A 21,433-nucleotide genomic window follows, 5' to 3' on the forward strand; every position below is an offset into this window, starting at 1 on the left:
AAAATATCTAGCAATATGAAAAGTACTCAAATCAGAACAGGGTAATAATTTGTATACATAAGTCCCGAAATGCTTATCTAAGTACATGATATTTTTTACTAAGTTCTGAAATGTACAGAATATCCAAACCACAAGTAATGTTTTGATATCAAGAAGTTTGTATTAAATTACAAGAAAATATTTTTTATACTACGCCGAAGGTAAATAAAATAATATACTCACGTTTTTTGTCAAGACTTTCAGTCCCTTCCTCTCCTGCTGCAGCCATACTTTTGAACCTAACACTGTATGCTCAATGCTACCATCTGATGGACCCAGATTGCACTAAATGTGTGCTTGAATGAGTACTTGAGAAGCAAAACTTTTAAGGGTGCAATTGAAATGAGACGACATATATTTACGTAATGTTAAAATGAATGTACTCAAATGAGTACTGGGGGACCGTAGAGGTTAAAAGTTCACCAGGAATATTGGTTCCGTAAATATCATTGTACAGAATATTTACAAGTTATTCCCGATAAAACCAGAGAAATAAGGTTGCATATTTAAAAATTTACGGCCCAGGCCCGCCCCGAGTACAAAGTGATATATGCTTCGTAGGCCCGAGCCCGTGCAGATATCTACACCAGAGTATAAAAGCTCTATATCTGCGTCCCACTTTATAGAGAATGTCAACAATGAGAACTACGTCTTGACGCCAAATGGCGTCAATGGCATACAGCAATAGGTATGGCGTCAAGTGGCAGCGAACGAGTTAAAGAAATACGAAAAAAAGGAGTTGAGGGAATCAAAATATGCAAGACAATGGGATAACCGCGAGGAAACCTGTGGATACTTCTGGAAAGACACCAACTTTTTGTTTTGAAAAATTTGAAGAGTTTCTTGGCAATGTGGGTCACGTTGTAGGTAATAATGGAAATAGGACGAATGGTATTGCCAGACAGTCACAATGGTGAGAGTATCATGGGACGGATCAGGAGCACAAACATGATTGGGAACAATAACAGAATCTACACTGAAATTAATCATCACCCTACACCTTCTTCTTCCCTCTTTGATGTATGAACATACGAAATTATCAGAGGGTAGAGGTCTTCTCGAGCTTGGACCGAGCCCATGAGCTTAGACCGTGCCCGGCCCCTTTGACGGATTCTGGTGTGCAAAGGATATATTATTTCATGCTCGGACCTTTCTTGGGATATATTTTTTTTTTAATATACAGTCATATTTCTCGGACCTTTTTGTGCCTAACTTGGTAAATATATACAGCACTACAAGTTAAAAAAGTTGTGATTGTTTATATCGCATTTTTAAACATCTTGAGCAATATGGCAGCTTTTCAAAATTTAATCGATACGTCTATAGTGCGACATGCTACTAGAAAAAATGGCTGTAACCCCATCAGGAAGTCGCGGTCGGCGAGAGAGATTGCTGCCGTCGACGGTGGCATGCCGCCGGTAGGCTGCTGGCACCCGTCCGCAGCGGTACGACGATCAACTTGTTCAAAGTTGCCAACCATTTGCAGAGGCGGCAAGTGGTCGAAAGTTGTAAAAAAAAAAAAATGCCGACTGTTGCCGACCGTCATAGTCGTCACAATAGTCCGAAAGGCCTCTTTCCGACCCTCTGCCGACCCCTTATGCCGGCGTCTTTTCGACGGCTGTTTTCCAACTGCTCTGCAAGGCCTCTTTCCGACGGCGGGGCCGGCGCATTTACTGCTGATATCCGGTTCTTTGGCGACTGTTCTGCAAGGCAACTATTCGATTGCGGCGCTGGCGCATTTTATGAACATTTTCTGCTGTTTGCAGGCTGCTCGGAAAGGCTACTTTCCAATGGCGGTGCCGGTGCATTTCTGCTCCTTTCCGGCTGTTTGCCGACTGCTTGAAATGACCTCTTTTCGATGTCGGCTTTCCGATTCTCCCACAGGCGGTATCCAACGTCTTGCTGCCGTCGAAAAGTGTCCCTTTGCAGACTGGAAATCAACCCTTCAGGAAGCCAAAATTTTCATCACCTTTTACATTAGTCTTGGCTAAGTCTTCCACTATGCTATGATTTCTCGACATGGAGTACCCTTGCTAGAGACCTGCACGGGCCGAATTTTTCGGCCCGAGCCCAATCCAGCCCGAACGTAGCTAGGCCCGGCCCAGCCCGGGCCCGAAAAGTTTTGGAGATTTTCGGCCCGGGCCCGGCCCGGCCCGATAAGTTTTCTAAAATTCTTGGCCCAAGCCCGGCCCGGGCCCGATAAATTTTAGAAGTTTTTGGCCCGACCCCGGCCCGATATTTTTTTTAAAAAATTAGCTCTAGCCCCAATCTTTCTCAAAATTTAGTACTAAATTTGATCTAACCCTCAGAAACATTTTCTAAACTCTGGTTCACAACAAGACGCTTGCCTTCTGAATGATACCATTGCCTCCTAGAACTTTGCCTGTCATCGAGAGAACAAAAACTCCATTCCCTGTAATAAAAATCTAACTTAATTGATTTTTAGCATAAAGTGAAGATGGTAATATTGTTTAGCGACAGGCAAAACATTCCCACCCCTTCTTGTTATATTTTGAGTTCAGTGAAGGTCAAGGTCAGAGTTCAATTTACCGCATAATGCCTGCAATCCTCTATAGTGAAAGTGGAGCCTCTAAGCAACACAAACTGCAAATAGCTAGTACATTCTTTGTAACATTTTTCACGGACACACTTCTCCAACGTTTGGCTTTATTCCAATTATCGTTTAACGAAAGTCAATAATGATTAAAGAATTGCAATTGATCGGCCCCAGCCCGGCCCGACCTGAAGAGAAATCAGTGTCGGCCAGCCCAAGCCCGGCCCGGCCCAAAGAAATAACAGTGTCGGCCCGCCCAAGCCCGGCCCGGCCCAAAGAAATAGCAGAGTCGGACCGCCCAAGCCCGGCCCGCGGGCCGGGCCGGGCTTCGGGCCTCGGGCCAGGCCCGGCCCGTGCAGGTCTCTAACCCTTGCAAGTTCTTGAAGTATAATACTTGCATTTTTTGTGTGTCCCAGTGTAAAATTTCTTCCTTTTTTATTCAGCTCTCTAAGCCAAAGAAGAAATAATTGAATGGGACATGCAAGTATTATATACTTTCAGAACTAGCAATTGTCACCTTGGAGAGAAATCATAGCACGTAGGAAGACTTGGGCAAAGTTACTGTAAAAGGTGTTGAAAATTTTGCCTTCCTGAAGGGTTGACTTCCAGTCGGCAAAAGGGCCACTTTTAGACGACAGCAAGAGGTCGGATTCCACCTGTGGGAGAATCGGGAAGCCGACATTGAAAAGAGGTCCTTGCGAGCAGTCGTCAAACAGCCGGAAAGGCGCATAAAATGCGCCGGCGCTGCCACTGGAAAGTAGCCTTTCCGATCAGTTGGAAAACAGCAGAAAAGATGCATAGCAATGCAATGAAAATCATGACGTATCCTTACCAGTAATGTTGCACTCGGTACATACACAGTACATTTCTACAATTCTCAGTACAATTTTAGTGCCAAATAGAGGGAAAGTGTCTGGTAATGACTTACAAACGCTTGAAAGCGACCGAAAAATAGCTAGTAAGCAGCTAATAATGCCCGTTAAAAATAATTCAATTAACACTATGTGGGCCTAATACACTGAGAAAAATAAGTGGTAACCTAGTGGGGGTTAATGGACAATTTAGCTGCTAGAACCAGTTAATAATTTGTAACAACCCTTCTGAGACAAAAAAGGTTAATTTTACGAGGTCGCCGGTAATCAATCAAGAAAGGTTACTAGAAAATGTGTAGAAACAATCCAGTGTTTGGTTGCTATTAACCTATAAAATAGGTTAGAAGAGGGTAACCAATTCAAGAAGGTTAATTTAATTTAAAACACTGTGTTGTTATCAACCGATTTTCACACAAGGCAAATTTAACCCTCCGAAACTTGTTTACTGGTAACACTGCATTACTAGAAGTACAAAAAGCAAGGTCGCCATTTGCAATTTTAAGAACGAAAAGTTTTAAGAATTATGAATACATCCGAAGGAATAGGAAAACAGTTATTAAAATATGGATTCTACATAAATTAATAGAGAAATGTGAAGGAAAGTTTATTTACGGAGGTTTATGCATATTCTGAGATTTAAATGAATAAAATGTTATGTGACATGTTTCTAGTACAAATATCCACACTAGATGGTAGCACTACTAGTTATGTAATTATCGTCAAGTAATTCACACACTCGTAACAATAATTTTGTAATGTGTTCAGAAAACATAGTGCGTTTTATGTTGCTTTACGGTACAAATATCAAAATCCTTTTACATCTTTGCTTATAGGGAAGAGTATCACCCAAACAAATTCTCACTGTTAGTTGTTAAATACTTGTGATATTGATAGCTTATAAGGGTAGGGCGTTACCCTTTAAACGGGATGACGAAAAAAAAGGACATACTAGAAATGAAAATAAATTTAGGTAGTTATTACCTATTTTAGTATTGTATTTTTTGATGTGCTCGTGGCTGAGTGAATATCTGTTACTGTTATTTATTAAATAAGTTATACTAATCAAAATACACGGTTAGAAAGTTGTCGCACCCTGTTTCGTTAACCGAGCAGTCGGTTATTCCAACATACTAACAAGGTTACCGGTTACAGGCTATGATTGATAGTGGTAACTACGTGATCGGTTAGCGTACCCCTGTGAGTTATTACACTGTAACCTAGCAATGTTAACCTGTAACGCAAGGTTACGATCACCTTCTCTCGTTAACCTTTTTGGCTTGGCTGCTGGGACACACGACTCTGTTGTCTATATATTGACAAACTAACTTGGTTACTGTCCACCTTTTTCTTGTTTACTAGTAACCTTTCTTTTTTTTGCGTGTATGAAAAACTTATAATACTCAGTGCATTTTCCCCTTGGAAGCGCATTTTTCACTATCAGGACCTCTACAAACAACACTGTTCTATGCATTCAAAATTTGCTCGTTGCAAACGCTTTCTTCGGAGAAAAAAAAATCCGCAGCAATACGTGGTAATACGAACTTTTGAGGCTGTCGTTTTCCCATCAATTATTTGAAGAAAGGATTTTAAACGCCAATTTCAGTTTTTATTGGCGAGCATGGCCAAAAATCGGTGACTATAAACAAAAAAAAAAAAATAGTCATGGTTTAATTTATCAGATTTAATGTTCCACTAATTGCGTGTCAAAAAAAAAAAAAATCTTTGTAGTCGTCATGCCACCAGTGTTCCCCATTGACAATCTGCTGGCGGGCCGAGAGCGGGCCTATAAAGGCTAAGAGCGGCCAAACAGCGGACCAGTATCGACAGCGGCCCGCCAACGACTTTACACTTTTTCCGCCGTCGGCCAGCTTAGCGGTAACGTGCTTACTGCCGCCAATATGTTGTATGTGGGTTGGTCAGCGATTTGAGTTTTTAAGACCGCAAATCCGTACGCAGACAGCCAGATGAATAAATGCCTGAGTCTTAAGGACCAGGCTTCGGAGGAACTAAATTAAAGTACTCCTAAATATTACCGTTTTTCCGTAATCAAACTGAAAAAAATAACTCGGAAAATTGCTTTGTAGGAACAGTAGTCGGCTAACTGCTTTCGTTAATGCGAATTCCACAAATTTCTGCTTAACGAAAACAGTTAGCTGACTCGTGATAACTCTATCTCATGTACACTACTGTTCCTACAAAGCAATTTTTCGAATATTTTTCAGTTTGATTAAAGAAAAATGATAAAATTAACGGTACTTTAATTTGGTTTATGAGGCTCCTTAACACGTAGCAACACGTGTGTTACGGTAACTATAGTCATTGGGGGAGAAACTAGTGAAGGGACACAACATAAAGAGGTAAATCAATCTATGTAGCTCTGAGACCGTAGGAACATTCCAACAATTGACGAAGTACAAGAGGCATTAAAGATTAAAAAGTAATAATAACTGGGTTACCGTACTGAACATTAGGTTGAAATAAGGAAAAGAAATAAAATGTATTTGATGAACTTTATCTAAAGAACCAAATAAGAAAATACACAACTGGTTGATTCTTTACATAACTAAACTTGTGTATTTATTGCTCTTTGATGCAAATAGTTTCTGCAAAATTGTAGTAAAAAATTAGGAAAAGCATTATTTTTTAAAGATATTTTCGTAATTGTTAAGTTTATAATATCGCCAGAGAACACGCACCACTGTTCGCGCGTTCTAGCGTGTAAATTGAAGGAAGGAAAAGGGCAAGGGTCCCACTCCCCTTGGAAGATAAGACAAACAAAGATTAATGAAGTAAAAATTATAAATAAAAACGTTGTAATAAAAGGTATGTGGTGGCGGAGAGATTCAAACCGGGCATACCACCCATAGCGCTGACGTTTCTTCTCTGGAGTACGGATTTCTGCTTGGAAATAGCATTGTTTTGATTGTATTATAGGGATGCAGCCTGTATACCGCCTCGCTTGATTAAGTATTTTTGCCATAATAAAATGTTGCGGGTCACTTTTTTCACTCTATTATGAAACAACTATTCACAGAAAAACAAAATGAAGTTATCACCTCTAGCAGTAAGCCAGAGCACTTGATGTAAAGATTATCCAAACTAACGTAACCTAAATTTAGGAAATTACTGCTGTATCGCACTGCCAATTCGAAAATTGAAAAAAAAATGCTACAAAACATACTTCAATCGGTTATATTTGGTTGGATTAGATTAAGTTACGTTCGATTACGTTACATTAGGTAAGGGGCATAAAAACTACAGAGCAAAAAAATCATACCAAACTGTGCTAGTTGGCCACTGAAAAGAATGAATGCTATATAACTGAGTCAGGCGAGACGAGGATGTTGGGCCTGTGCGGTAGCGCGGGGTTGTGTCCGAATGGAGCAGGCGCGTCAGTGACGGTGGGTATACGCTTAAGCGAGGGTTGTGAAAACATGTGGGCTTTGGTAATCATACATATTTCAATATCACTTGTTATGGTTACATACTAGTAACGCTTCACTTGTACACATAAAATACAGCTTTCGTACACTATGCAGAAATATATTGCCGTTGAGCTAGAAGCTACTTACCTCCAAACCTAAGGCTGGTGAACTTTGTCAATTTGAAGAAGATAATCGTGTACTACAGTTACTTAACTGTCGCTCGTTATTTTTAAATAGTTATATATAACTCACACATGCCTTGACATAAACCCTCCATTTCCACACTGCCTTTCCCACCACTATATCGTAACAAGTGTATCTCTCCACGAAATAGTTTATCCGCCTCCACATACAGTGAAGCTTACATCAAAAACATCCACTTTCTTAACTTTTACTATTCCCATTACCTAACTTTCACTCATTCTCCCTCACAAACTTAAACAAATTCTCCAATTGACCCGGTAAATTTCCTAAAATTGGTCCGGCGATACAGCAATTAACGCAAATTTAGTACCTTGAGTCGTAGACTTACCCACTTATTCTTATTGCGTGTGTTGTTCGTGCGTAGCTGAGAGCGATTATGCAATAGTAACCCAACGTTCTATTGCACGGTGTATAATATAACTGAATCTTTTACATGCACAGGAAAAATTAACATATACAACACAACATTTAAAATTCATGACAATTTCAAACGTATATGCTTAATATTAAATTAACTCACCAAATGTACATCCCCATCAGGAAGTCGCGGTCGGAAAGAAGGATTGTTTTCCTCTCTGACCCACCACCCACTATGACCCACTCTGACCCACCTTCATCCATGAACCACTGACCCACCGAAACACATCATCATCAACTCTGACGCATGATCCACGGCCTCTTTACTGACTAAAGAGTTTACAATTGTAATACAACTAGGTTGCGAAATTCTACCTAATCGGAGTTTGAATTTCTACCATCAATCGTTCAAGCACTGGTCTGTTACAATAACGATGGATCTGACCTTTACGATATAAAATGGTAAAGTGTTTGTCATTGATGAAATTACGATGAATTTCAATTAAACTATCATGGTCTAATTATTTCCTTGTTCCATTATCGATATTTTTCAGTGGAGAAACGGATGAATATTTTAAAGTCTCAAATAAAGGTAATTAGACCAACGTACATAAGCTTACATTACAAATTTTATGTCTATTTTTTCTCACAATTTTATGGGTTGATTGTCCTGTGCTCTAAGCACTTCATACAATAAACAAGTTTCAGCAATTATTATAGTAAAAAGCGCATGGTAAGAATGGCGGATCCAGGGGAACGATCGCCCCTCAGAAGAGGAAACTTTCTTGTTTTATATATAAATTACTCCAGAGTTCGGAGCTCTTAAAAGAAGTTTAACTAGGAGTATTTCAACCCACCGCCCCCGCAGAAGTGCGTCCTGGATCCGCCCCTGATGGTAAGCATATATGGATATATGATGCGAAGTACTGTATTGTTTGTGTATCAATTAATATCGATCGTTTTCGATTATTTTCACAAACCGACCAACTACCAATTTCCATATATATAAAGGAAAAGTTTAAAAATTGTTAGGAGACGTTCTGTTCATTTTCAATAAAGAGTTAATATACTGAATTTCAGCTCCGTAAGTTGAACGGCTTGTAAGATACTCGATTTTCTTCGAAAAGATTCGGCTTCCCACTATACCTTAGGATATTATTATAATGAAAGTAATATGATAACAATATTCAGTAATAATAATAATAATAATAATAATAATAATAATAATAATAATAATAATAATAATAATAATAATAATAATGGTACTAAAAGTTTTAAGCTTGCCCTAAAATTTGGCAAAACTTACTTAAAATTAGAGATTCCGGGGAAAGGGTTCCGTACCTTCAAGACACAACTACCAAAATTTTAAACTAGAGCGTTAAATGAAGTTTCATGTAGAAAGTATTCTACTGTATGTTTTAAGGAAAATAACTCTAACAAAAATAACTGAATAACACGCAACAGTAAGGCATATAATATATTAATTTTTAGGATATGCAGAGGTAAATATAAAAGCTTTGCTCCAAAGTACCTACACATACCATAATTCAATCAGCTCTGAAATACAATGTAACGAAATAGCCTATGAGATCAGTCTACAGAGCAATTGTTACTGAAAGAGTGGCATACACTATTTCGAGAATCGAGATAAGACTAGAAATGTTTACGATACTTTTTGTCTCGTCTCGTTCTCATCTCCAAAGCGAGACGATAATTTAAGTTAGCCTCCTCAAGTCTCGAATGTAAGATGTTAAATCTCATCCCGATTTTGTTTGGTTTGTCTTAGAATCGAGATGAGAAATTCCTCTTCTCATGGGCAACATTAAACAAAACCGAAATATTGTTTTTGCCTAATGTCACGTTTCTGCTTGCAATGGTACGACCTATGCGATAATAAGTTTCTAATTATTAATCTTCTACGAGATAATAATAATTATTATTATTACTATTATTATTGCTTAAGATTTGATAGTACAAGTATTGACACATCCGAGTATTCAAATGTTTGAATATAATAACACGTGTGTCATTTCCGCTTATTCGCCACCAACATTCTAAAGTAAAAAAAAATGCCAGATGTGGATTCGATCCAAGAACATGTAAATTACTGGCCAAACGCACTGACCACTGAACTACGATCACTACGCTGTAAATGATTCGTCTTTCGTCTGGTTACGTTAGGTTTCTTTGCCCCCGGTTGCAAAGTTGTATGTTATTTTTATTCGTTTCAAAGAGTCTTTCGTATTTCTTTTATGATAAGTTAATAATCTTCAAAGTTTATATTAGTAACATGAGTAGTTCTTAAACCTTCGGCTCACAAGTTTGTTTCTTCTCCACACGAAACTACAGATACGACAGATTTAATTCTCATACTCCGCATTAGATTCAAAGCAGTCGCCATTACCTGGTCAAAGACTTATGTCCGCCACGATACATCTAACAGCTATTGGTCTAAGTCCTCCATCCTTCTTTCGAAGTGCACATAAATTTGCACCAAAAATATTTACATATTTCAAGATTGACATTTCCGCTCAGTATGAGGTTTATTAACTTTGTGATCTGTTCCAGTAGATATGATGCCTTATCACCTTGTGATTTGGAATAAGATCTGTTAATGTAACAAAACATCCATCCCTGATGCAGAACTACTAGGGAAACGCTATAGCTTTTGACACCATTCCATTATCCACTATGATTTTAGGTTCTAGGTCGTTTGGACGTTCGAGTAAATTAAGATTCCTGGAATGAGCTGGGTGTTTGTTTTTGAGATCGATATACATGTGTTTTCCCGTTTGGCCTATTCCCGTTTTGCCTATATACCTTCCAGCAACTTCTATCATTATCTCAATCAGTGGTAAAAGAGGGTCTGAAAAGGTGGGGGACGATAGGTCGCAGCATGACGCCACGCCTTTCCCCTTGCCTATCTTTGCCCATTGTAATTTTTAGAAACTGGGGGAACGCAATACATATTTTTTTCGAGGTGGGAGGATGGCGTTCCCCGCCTTCCCCCTCACTTGTACCCCTGATCTCAAATACTAAATATTCCCCGTAGAATGAGCGTAGGTGAAAAGAGAATAGGCAAAAGGGGAATACTCGTTTTACTTACATATAAGATGAGATTGAGGGAACTTTTGAGTGTTCGAGGTGGGGTTTGAGTGTAACGCAATATAAGATAATGAAAATAATATATCGACTAAATGCAGTCATGCCATTTTCAATCAAGTTACATCTATGGAAATCAATCAGTCTAGGGAATACTAATTAAACCAATTAACTTGGATTTTACACAAAAGACAATTCCAGAATTAACACTGCAAAGTAATCCTTTTATTATCTTAAATTCTCATACCAATTAATAAATGTTGTAATAAGTTTGGCTTCTCTCCAGTGTTTCTACGTTTCTATGCTTAAAAGATTTCTCAACTTCATTTTTCAACTTATTTTTTTAAGGTTACGATTAAGGTAAATTGAGTGCGTTAGGCCCCATAATATTTTTAAATGTGATTCAGCAACGTTCAAGTCCCGTCTTTGTCTATTATCACCATATTCACTTTAAGCGTTATATCTTCAGAAAAGATTTAACCCGGCTCATCAATTCTATAAAACTGCTTCCTCCATTATGAGAAATTTGGTATAAAATTAATAATTTCTCTCTCTCCACACACACACACACACACACACACACACACACATATATATATATATATATATATATATATATAGGGGAAACCATATAGTCGTTGGCACTCCGACAATTATTGGCACTTCCCTTAGTTTTTTCTCTTCACTAAGGAAAAATGAATACGTGTTGGTGAAAATTTCCTGCAGCTGGCTACTTTGATCCTCTCTGCCCGCGTTCCCTTTGTTTGTTTTGCCGGGAACCGTTCAGTTGGAGGCAATCTCTAGTCGACAGTGGAAGCTACTTGGATTTTTCAATTTTGCAGATAATTCTTATACTTTTTGTTAAGGATATCTATCAGCTTAAGAGAAGTGTAATTAGTTTGCTATTTTTGAAATGTGTTAGTATTTTTGCACGAGAGCAATTGGGTCTACTAATCATTCCAATGGTTCATTTTGAACCGATTTGTTTGTCCTTCGAGTAAATGCATGGGGTGCCAATAACTGTACGAATAAAAATATAAAATGTCAGTTATTGGCACTAGAGTGCCAATCACTGTTTCTGATGCTGAAGAATAAAATCGCTTGAAAACTGCCCGATAGTGCTTTCCATTTCTACATCTATTCTTGGTCAAAATTTTGGTTTCCTACTCTAATAAGTAACAGTTATTGGCACAGTGCCAAGAACTGTATAACTGACCATGCCAATGACTGTAGGGATTTGCAGCAGAATAAGTTCTTGTAATGAAATATGTCTAATATGCCTATTGAAATTATTTGTTCATGTAGTCTAGCTCAGGGGCGGACTGGCAAAGTTTGGCCCACCTGGCTGAGTTACAGAGTTAGCAAACCATCAAAATTTATTATAATAGTTTGAACTTTGAGTTGCAGCAAGAAAGTATTTTTCAAAACTCAGCTAGTCGGCCATGAAGTGCGCGTGGTCAGACCCAAGCATAGTTATTAACAATGGCAAGCTAGCCTAAGTCAATGTGTATAACGGAGTAAAGAAACTCCGGTAAAGAAAAGTCTGCTGTGAGATTCAAAACGTTAATCCCAAACGTCTGGACGGTTATGAACATTGTTGGTGTTAGCAACATGGGCATTTAGTTTCTACCTTTTTTTAATGGTAGTACCTAGATCTATGTCAAACTTAAATTGTTTCATATAATATGAATTACAAAACGTTTTCTTATTGTTGCTGAATTCGGGACACAATGCCAAAGATTGGAAGAAAAAGATACGCACTAGAACAGAGAAGTGCTGCCCTTGAAGCAATATCAAAAGGTGTAGGAATAAAGACAGCATCGAAGCAGTATGGCGTTCCTCGGTCTACCTTACTGTTACAGTTCCTCGGTCTACCTGCTGACGTTGCCGTATTTAAACCATTGAAGGATGGGTGGAAGCAAGTGGTACGAGAATGGCAACTCCATAATCAATTGCAGTCTCTGATGAAAGCTAAATTTGCTCCTCTGTTGAAACAAGCAGTTGACACTTACATTTCGCCATCTATTATACAAAATGGATTTAGGGCATGCAGTTTACACTCATTTGATCCCAACAAGATAGATTACACTGAATGCATCGCAAAACCAAGGCAAACAGTTCAAGAAATACGCGGTGGTAATGAGCAAACTAAGGATGTAGTATTAACCAAAACCGAGTTTGAAAGTATAGTAGGAACTGATGTAAGGAGAAGACTTCAGGAAGTTGATGAACAAGTCCTTGTAAATAAGAACGAAGAATTCCATGTACTTACTGCTTATTTCAACATTTTATAGATAATAGTAGGCCTAAATCTTCAGTAGAGAGATGTGTTAACCTTCAGTCGGTGCAGGCGAACAATCAACAAGGTTCACCTGTATTCTCTGCATGTATTCAACTCAATGATTTCAACCACTCAGATACTGCTAGTGATGCTCATACTCTTTGTGAAGTAACCCCTAGTACACCCGCCAATGACAGTACTACAGATGCAAATGCTTTACAAAAGGTTCCGGCTCAACTCCAAAAAAGTTAAAGACCGAACACCCGTTGCTGCAAGATGTTTAGTATGGTCAGAAACTCCTAAGAGAAAGGAGAAACGAAATGTAGAAAGATTGCCGTTTGTAATAACGTCTCGCTATTTTGCACGAAATAAAATGAAAAAAGCAATTAGCTGAACAAGAAAAGATCAGAAAGCAAACAAGGAAGACGTCTGAGAGAAATGAACAAGAGTTAAAACGCAGAGGGAAAGCATCTGCAAAGAAATCAAAGCATGAGGTCTATCTCGATTGTTCAACGGAGATAAGCGGTCCTTCAAATTCTAACCTTGAAAAAGACAAAAGGACTGACTGAATCATTAGAAAATGGAACGCTCACAAGGTATATGAACTTCGATTCGTCATCGGCTGAGCGAAGCAACGTAATATCCTGCACATACTGTCTTCAGCCATTTTTTTCGGGAAGGACGGATCTTGAATGCGAGTTGTGCCACAGCAAATATCACAGTCGTTACATTCCAAAGTACCATAAGGAACACATACTTGAAGATATAGAAGATGGATTTGTGTGTCACGTATGCTACGTTCTACAGGATGACAGTGAATGCGTCACAGACGAGGGCGAGATAAATGAAACGGATTGAAATAAATCATTGAAACATACAATACTGTATGCTTTACAATGGTGCCAATAACTGTCCTCATTGGGTGCCAATAACTGTTTTTTGAGTGCCAATAACTGTAAGATCATTGTCGCATTACAAAATGCATTTTCATTGACAAACTGTACATTTGTATTGTAATTTCTCAACATATTATTCAAGTAGAGATAACCAGAAAGTATATATTAAAAAATCGCCAGTATATGTTATAAAATAAGTCTATTATAAACATATGAAGGAAAACAAATCCTTAAAGTGCCAATAACTGTATGGTTTCCCCTATATATATATATATATATATTAGGGTAGTCCTTATTTATATGGGGGAAAATAAATTTAGGAATTTCCTTGGTCTCACCCCCTAACATGGTTCCATATGGGACAAAATTAAGCCAGGAGAAAAATTAGATCCATTGAATAATTTTAAATGGTGCCCCAAACGACCTAAAATTTTGAATGCGTTTACAATGCATAGTATAAGGGGAAAAGCTAAAATAAACTCTTGTAATTTACAAACGGCTTAAGGGAATGGAAAGATGTCTTGGATAATGGAACTAGAGGAAATGAACAACTTAATTTTGTATAGCATTATTATGGTGGCCATATAGAAGACCGCCATCTTGAATTCAGGTCAAAATTTTCAATAGGATGAGGGTCATGTTAAGTATCATTTTGAGGTGGCATTTTCCCAGAAGCACAAATCTCGTATTATTTTCAAGTTACCAATAATCTTGTAAGAGTTATTACGTGTGAGAAACGAAATGCTTCGATGTAATGTTATTTTATTGTAGTTATGGACCACAGATTTGTAAGAATTTTGGAAGTATTTTACATAAACTGAAAACAAACTGCTAGAGAAAGTTAAATCTTGTTTTCCCCATGAACTACCAATAAGTTTTTCCATCAAGATGATTCATAGACCATTATGAGGAAAAAGAAAAAAATATAACATGGAAGAAATTGAAATATCCCTTATTTATGTAGTACTGTAGCTTTGGGGTAAGTTCTCAATAGGTTTTCAATCTTATATACTACACAGTTCACTTTTGTCACATCTAAGAAAAGATTATCTATGAGAATTCATTATGTGCAAAAGAAACTGTTTCTGATACTCATTTTTCGTAAAGACGATGTTGTAATCTTCGGTTAGTTTCCCTCCCCTTTCTGCTGCATCGTTTATTACGGAGATGAATTTAACTATTGTCTTTCCTTGAAGATAGTCATTGTTATCTGACCATGAAATCGGATCACACTCAAGAAACCTTTTGGGTATTTTAAATCTCACGAGAAAAAAATTGTTTGTTGTATCAAAATCACTGATTTCTCTTTTCGCAAGAATTTTTATGGTATTATCCTCGCGTCAAGCCTCTTTGCTGCTTCACGGTTTCTCCTTACAGTTTAATTCTCTCAATCAATTTTTGTTTTTCCGCTATGTTAACTTCATAATCAAAAAACTCCAATGCTACGTATTCCTCCTTCAAGTACCAGAGATGCTGAGAAAATTTAGAAACTTCAGATAATTCATTATCTATTTGCCTATAACTGTACAAAGCTTTCAAAAATTGCAGGTCTTCTAATGGTGAATGGGATACTTGATCACATTTAAATCAAGCTTGGACATATAGTCGTATCATAAAAATTCATGCTCTCCGAAGACCATGAGCATTGCTTCGTTAAACGAAAATGTTGGCGAAAGAGAAATATTTTTAACCAGTATATTGCTTTTTCCATCTAGCTTGCATGGTGAATTGCTCCAGGCAAACGAAAGAAAACTCTTCGAGGAGGTATGCCATCCAAGAATGTCAGTTCTAAAAAAATACTGTAATCTTCTCTGGGGTGTCCTGCTTGTACAAATTTGATAGCAAAATTCAATACTTCATTTCTTACATCTGAAATGTTGTTCCTTACGTCATTATCATCATCAATTCTGGAATAAAGTTAATGCAATCTATTTTAGACCAATCGTTCTGAAAATGCCTAAATAGGGAAACGTCAGGTCCAGATGCAAACGAAACACAACATTTGTCAAATACGCATTTTAAAACCAATTCATAAATGTAGTGTCTACTAGGAAGGTATAGAAGATAATTTTGGAGCATCTGCTCTAGCAGAATGAAAGAACCGTTCACATGACACATATTGCTGGGAATAGTGTGACAACAAACTGCCTGCACGAACTTTACCAAGTTCTATTCTTCAAGCTAATGAGCTGTAGTAGAAATAGTATGTTCGTTCTCCTCTTCATGATGACAAACTGAGAACACCAATTAGCCTCTCATGAGCATCTCCTGTAATAAATATTGATAATCCGTCGATAGTCTCTCTACCAGTCAAGTTCGGCAGTAGTTTTCATTCTCATTGCACAACTAACGCGCTTGATGCACTCCGAAATTGTTTTTGTGGTCTTATGCAACTTCGCTACGGATTTTCTTTCAGCATCGATGCATATTTATTACTAGTTCCTTTACATTATGGCCTAATGTTTCTACCGTCGCTGTCAGAATATGTATTCTCGTTCTATCAGTGGACTTGTATCGATCAAGAGCAGCAACCTGTCTTGGAGTTTTAAAATTAGTTTTCCCCCTTTTACATCTCTTGCAGGGTCCGGGTGCACACAGGCACATATTTACATTTTATCTTACATACTCAACTGGGTTTTCCTCTTCATTTCTTGAAATGCTTACCTCCGTGTATTTTGGTGTAAAATTCATACAAATTATTTTCAGAAGTGCATTTTTCTTTTGCGTTCCTCTTTCTAATGAAGCCGCGCATAGCCCTCTTGTCCTTTTCGAGCCAAACTCATGTCTTTACATTTAGTTGTGTAAGAGTTATTACTTGTAAAAAAGAGAAATATTTTCACAGGTAATAATTCTTAGACGACTAAGGCTATCTTTAAAATAGTGCCAGATTTGTGTTTCTGGTAAAACACCACCTCAAAACGATATGTCACATGACCCTCTTCCTATTTGAAAATTTTGATCTGAATTCAAGATGGCGAACTTCAAGATGGCCGCTGTGACAATACTATACAACATTAGGTGTGCTTTTTCCTCTAGTTTCATTATCCAGGGTATTTTTGCGTTCCCTTAAGCCGTATCTAAATTACAAGATTTTATTCCAGATTTTCCCCATATATGATGTACCGTAATCGGATTCAAAATTTTAGGTCGCTTGGGGCACCATTTAATATTTTTCAATGAAGTTAATTTTTCTCCTTCCTTAATTTAGTCCCATATGGAACCATTTTAGGGGGTGAGTCCAAAGAAATTAGGAAATCAAAAATTAAGGACTACCCTTATATATATATATATATATATATATATATATATATATATATATATATATATATATATATATATATATATATATATATATATATATATAATTTAAAATAATATACTATTTAAAAATATCTAAAATACGTTTAAAGACATTCAGATTTGGAAGATAATTAACTCCCATTCCAGGTGTACCGCCCTTTACTCCAGAACCGCCTTAAATACTATCACAGCAAAACAGCTATATCTCTTCATTCAGACAAACTCGTACTAAATTTATTCAAACAGGAAGAACAAGGGAGAGAACTGACTCCATTTCCTACACCTCTGCTACATTTGGTTCGATACTCCTCCATCACTCCGGACATGAATCAAGCATTCAAAATTGAATTTAGTAGCCGACATTAATGCTATCGACTCAATCCATTTTAAGTGATCAAGCATGTGCCGCTCGACCATTTAAAAACAATCTATTTTTTTCATGAATGTTTATCCTATATCAGGGTACTTCAAAACCACAATTAATTGTTGTTTTTTTTTTACAACGTCCCATGGCGTCACAGCGGCTTTTCCCATTTTTTTTTTTTTTTTTTTTTTTTTTTAATTTTAGGCGTTCACGTTGTTTTGAATATTTCAACATGTATTTATCCTACAAATTGAACATTTCTGGACGTCTCCAACTCTTGCAGAGCTAAAACTTTGATCTAGCATTTATTTTGCCTAAAACCACTTGAAGGGGGTGAAAACAGGGCCTACAGTAGCAACATTTTTGGACATTGAAGACATGTTTAGGAAGAGAAAACAACTGACGTAGATGTCTGAATTTGAGTGTGCATGTAGTCTAGGGTTATAAGTTAATACACAAAATATTGCAGACCTGCAACTCCTCCCAAAGGCTTGGCAAACAATCGTAAAACAGGGGAATTATGCCAATTTGGCATGTTTCACAGTCCAATATCTCCAATGGGCCTGGATAAAAATATCCGAAATTTTTACGTTTTTTTAGCCCTTCAGTATACCATAGCACACGACAAAGTTCGTTTTGTGTTTTAAAGCAGAAGGGGGTCAAAATATTAAGCAATGACGTCATACTCTAGGAGGTGTTTTTTTTTTTCCCTTTTCAAAAAATCAACTGGAAATTCATTGTTGTGAAGTAAAATATAGTAGGATGAATGGTTAGTCCAATTAAGGCTCTAAAGCTCGTTTATTTCCTGTAGTTGTAAGACTGTCTTATCACACCCACAGCAGCACTGGTAAAGAATGCCGCTATCAGCAGAAGGCGGGTAAAGTCAGAATGCACACTTGACAGAAAGTCCGTAAGTTCTCATTGCTCTTGCTGTTTGTTATATAAATGATATCCAAACCTATTTATACTTGTTTTAACTGTCAACTCATGCAGGAGATTGTTGTCCTTTCGTTTGATCTTCATTCCACAATCAATGTTTACAGCGAGTAAGTGTTCACTGACTTGGGAATTTTTCACTGGGAGGGATGTGCTCTGACGTCACGTTCGATCACATCCCAGATGTGTTTGATTGGGTTAAGATCTGGCGAGTTTCGGGGCCAGCAGATCACTTGGAACTCGGCCCTTTTTTCCACGAACTACTCCATCACACTCCAGGTGTAACGGTATCATTTTACCCCCGGGACAGGTTTACCCCCGGTAAAACTGTACTAGGGGGTAAAGATATCCCGGCTATAACGCGGGACCAGATTACCCCCGGGATCAGATTACCCCCCAAAATAAAACACAACAAAATGAAGTAATACTCGAAATATTGTACCATATTTAAGTTAAACACCTTACAACACTAACTAGTTGCCCCACCACTTTAGTCCTTTCTCTAATTATACCCCTCCCACAAGAAAAGCGGCAAAATAGCACTCACAAAGGAAAAATCGACGCTATTAATGCTGGTTTCACTTAAAGCGTATCTAAGACATTAATACATATACCTCAATACTAACAATTGTCAGAACACAAAATTCAGCAATTAACATAGGAAATAATGGAGGGGGTAATCGTGTCCCGGGATCAAATTACCCCCCCCCCTAAAAAACAAACAAATCAAGTGATATTCGAAATGTTGTTCCATACTTAAGTTAACCACCTTACAACACTAACTAGTTGCCCCACCACTTTAGTCCTTTCTCTTATTATACCCCTCCCACAAGAAAAGCGGCAAAATAACACTCACAAAGGAAAATTCAACGCTATTAATGCTGGTTTCACTTAAAGCACATCTAAGACATTAGTACATATACCTCAATACTAACAATTGTCAGAACACGAAATTCAGCAATTAACACAGGAAATAATGGAGGGGGGTAATCGTGTCCCGGGATCAAATTACCCCCCTAAAAAACAAACAAATCAAGTGATAGTCGAAATGTTGTTCCATACTTAAGTTAACCACCTTACAACACTAACTAGTTGCCCCACCACTTTAGTCCTTTCTCTTATTATACCCCTCCCACAAGAAAAGCGGCAAAATAACACTCACAAAGGAAAATTCAACGCTATTAATGCTGGTTTCACTTAAAGCACATCTAAGACATTAGTACATATACCTCAATACTAACAATTGTCAGAACACGAAATTCAGCAATTAACACAGGAAATAATGGAGGGGGGTAATCGTGTCCCGGGATCAAATTACCCCCCTAAAAAACAAACAAATCAAGTGATATTCGAAATGTTGCCCTATATTAAGTTAAACATCTTACAACACTAACTAGTTGCCCCACCACTTTAGTCCTTTCTCTTATTATACCCCTCCCACAAGAAAAGCGGCAAAATAGCACTCACAAAGGAAAATTCAACGCTATTAATGCTGGTTTCACTTAAAGCAAATCTAAGACACTAGTACATACACGTCTATACTAGCAATTGTCACAAGACGAAATTCAGCAATTAACTTAGGAAATAATGGAGGAGGGTAATCGTGTCCCGGGATGAGATTACCCCCATATAAAAAAACAAGCAAATCAAGTGATATTCCAAATGTTGTCCTATATTAAGTTAAACATCTTACAACACTAACTAGATGCCCCACCACTTTAGTCCTTTCTCTTATTATACCCCTCCCACAAGAAAAGCGGCAAAATAACACTCACAAAGGAAAAATCAACGCTATTAATGCTGGTTTCACTTAAAGCATATCTAAGACACTAGTACATACACGTCTATACTAACAATTGTCACAAGACGAGATTCAGCAATTAACTTAGGAAATGATGGCGGGGGGTAATCGTGTCCCGGGATGAGATTACCCCCATATAAAAAAACAAGCAAATCAAGTGATATTCCAAATGTTGTCCTATATTAAGTTAAACATCTTACAACACTAACTAGATGCCCCACCACTCTAGTCCTTTCTCTTATTATACCCCTCCCACAAGAAAAGCGGCAAAATAGCACTCACAAAGGAAAATTCAACTTTATTAATGCTGGTCTCACTTAAAGCGTATCTAAGACATTAATACATATACCTCAATACTAACAATTGTCAGAACACGAAATTCAGCAATTAACATAGGAAATAATGGAGGGGGGTAATCGTGTCCCGGGATCAGATTACCCCCCCCCCCTAAAAAAACAAACAAATCAAGTGATATTCGAAATGTTGTTCCATACTTAAGTTAACCACCTTACAACACTAACTAGATGCCCCACCACTTTAGTCCTTTCTCTTATTATACCCCTCCCACAAGAAAAGCGGCAAAATAACACTCACAAAGGAAAATTCAACGCTATTAATGCTGGTTTCACTTAAAGCACATCTAAGACATTAGTACATATACCTCAATACTAACAATTGTCAGAACACGAAATTCAGCAATTAACACAGGAAATAATGGAGGGGGGTAATCGTGTCCCGGGATCAAATTACCCCCCCTAAAAAACAAACAAATCAAGTGATATTCGAAATGTTGTCCTATATTAAGTTAAACATCTTACAACACTAACTAGTTGCCCCACCACTTTAGTCCTTTCTCTTATTATACCCCTCCCACAAGAAAAGCGGCAAAATAGCACTCACAAAGGAAAATTCAACGCTATTAATGCTGGTTTCACTTAAAGCAAATCTAAGACACTAGTACATACACGTCTATACTAGCAATTGTCACAAGACGAGATTCAGCAATTAACTTAGGAAATAATGGAGGGGGGTAATCGTGTCCCGGGATGAGATTACCCCCATATAAAAAAACAAGCAAATCAAGTGATATTCCAAATGTTGTCCTATATTAAGTTAAACATCTTACAACACTAACTAGATGCCCCACCACTTTAGTCCTTTCTCTTATTATACCCCTCCCACAAGAAAAGCGGCAAAATAGCACTCACAAAGGAAAATTCAACGCTATTAATGCTGGTTTCACTTAAAGCGTATTTAAGACATTAATACATATACCTCAATACTAACAATTGTCAGAACACG

This window comes from Thermobia domestica, chromosome 6 (genome assembly GCF_964235325.1).
Source record: "Thermobia domestica chromosome 6, izTheDome1.hap1.1, whole genome shotgun sequence".
NCBI lineage: Eukaryota > Metazoa > Arthropoda > Insecta > Zygentoma > Lepismatidae > Thermobia > Thermobia domestica.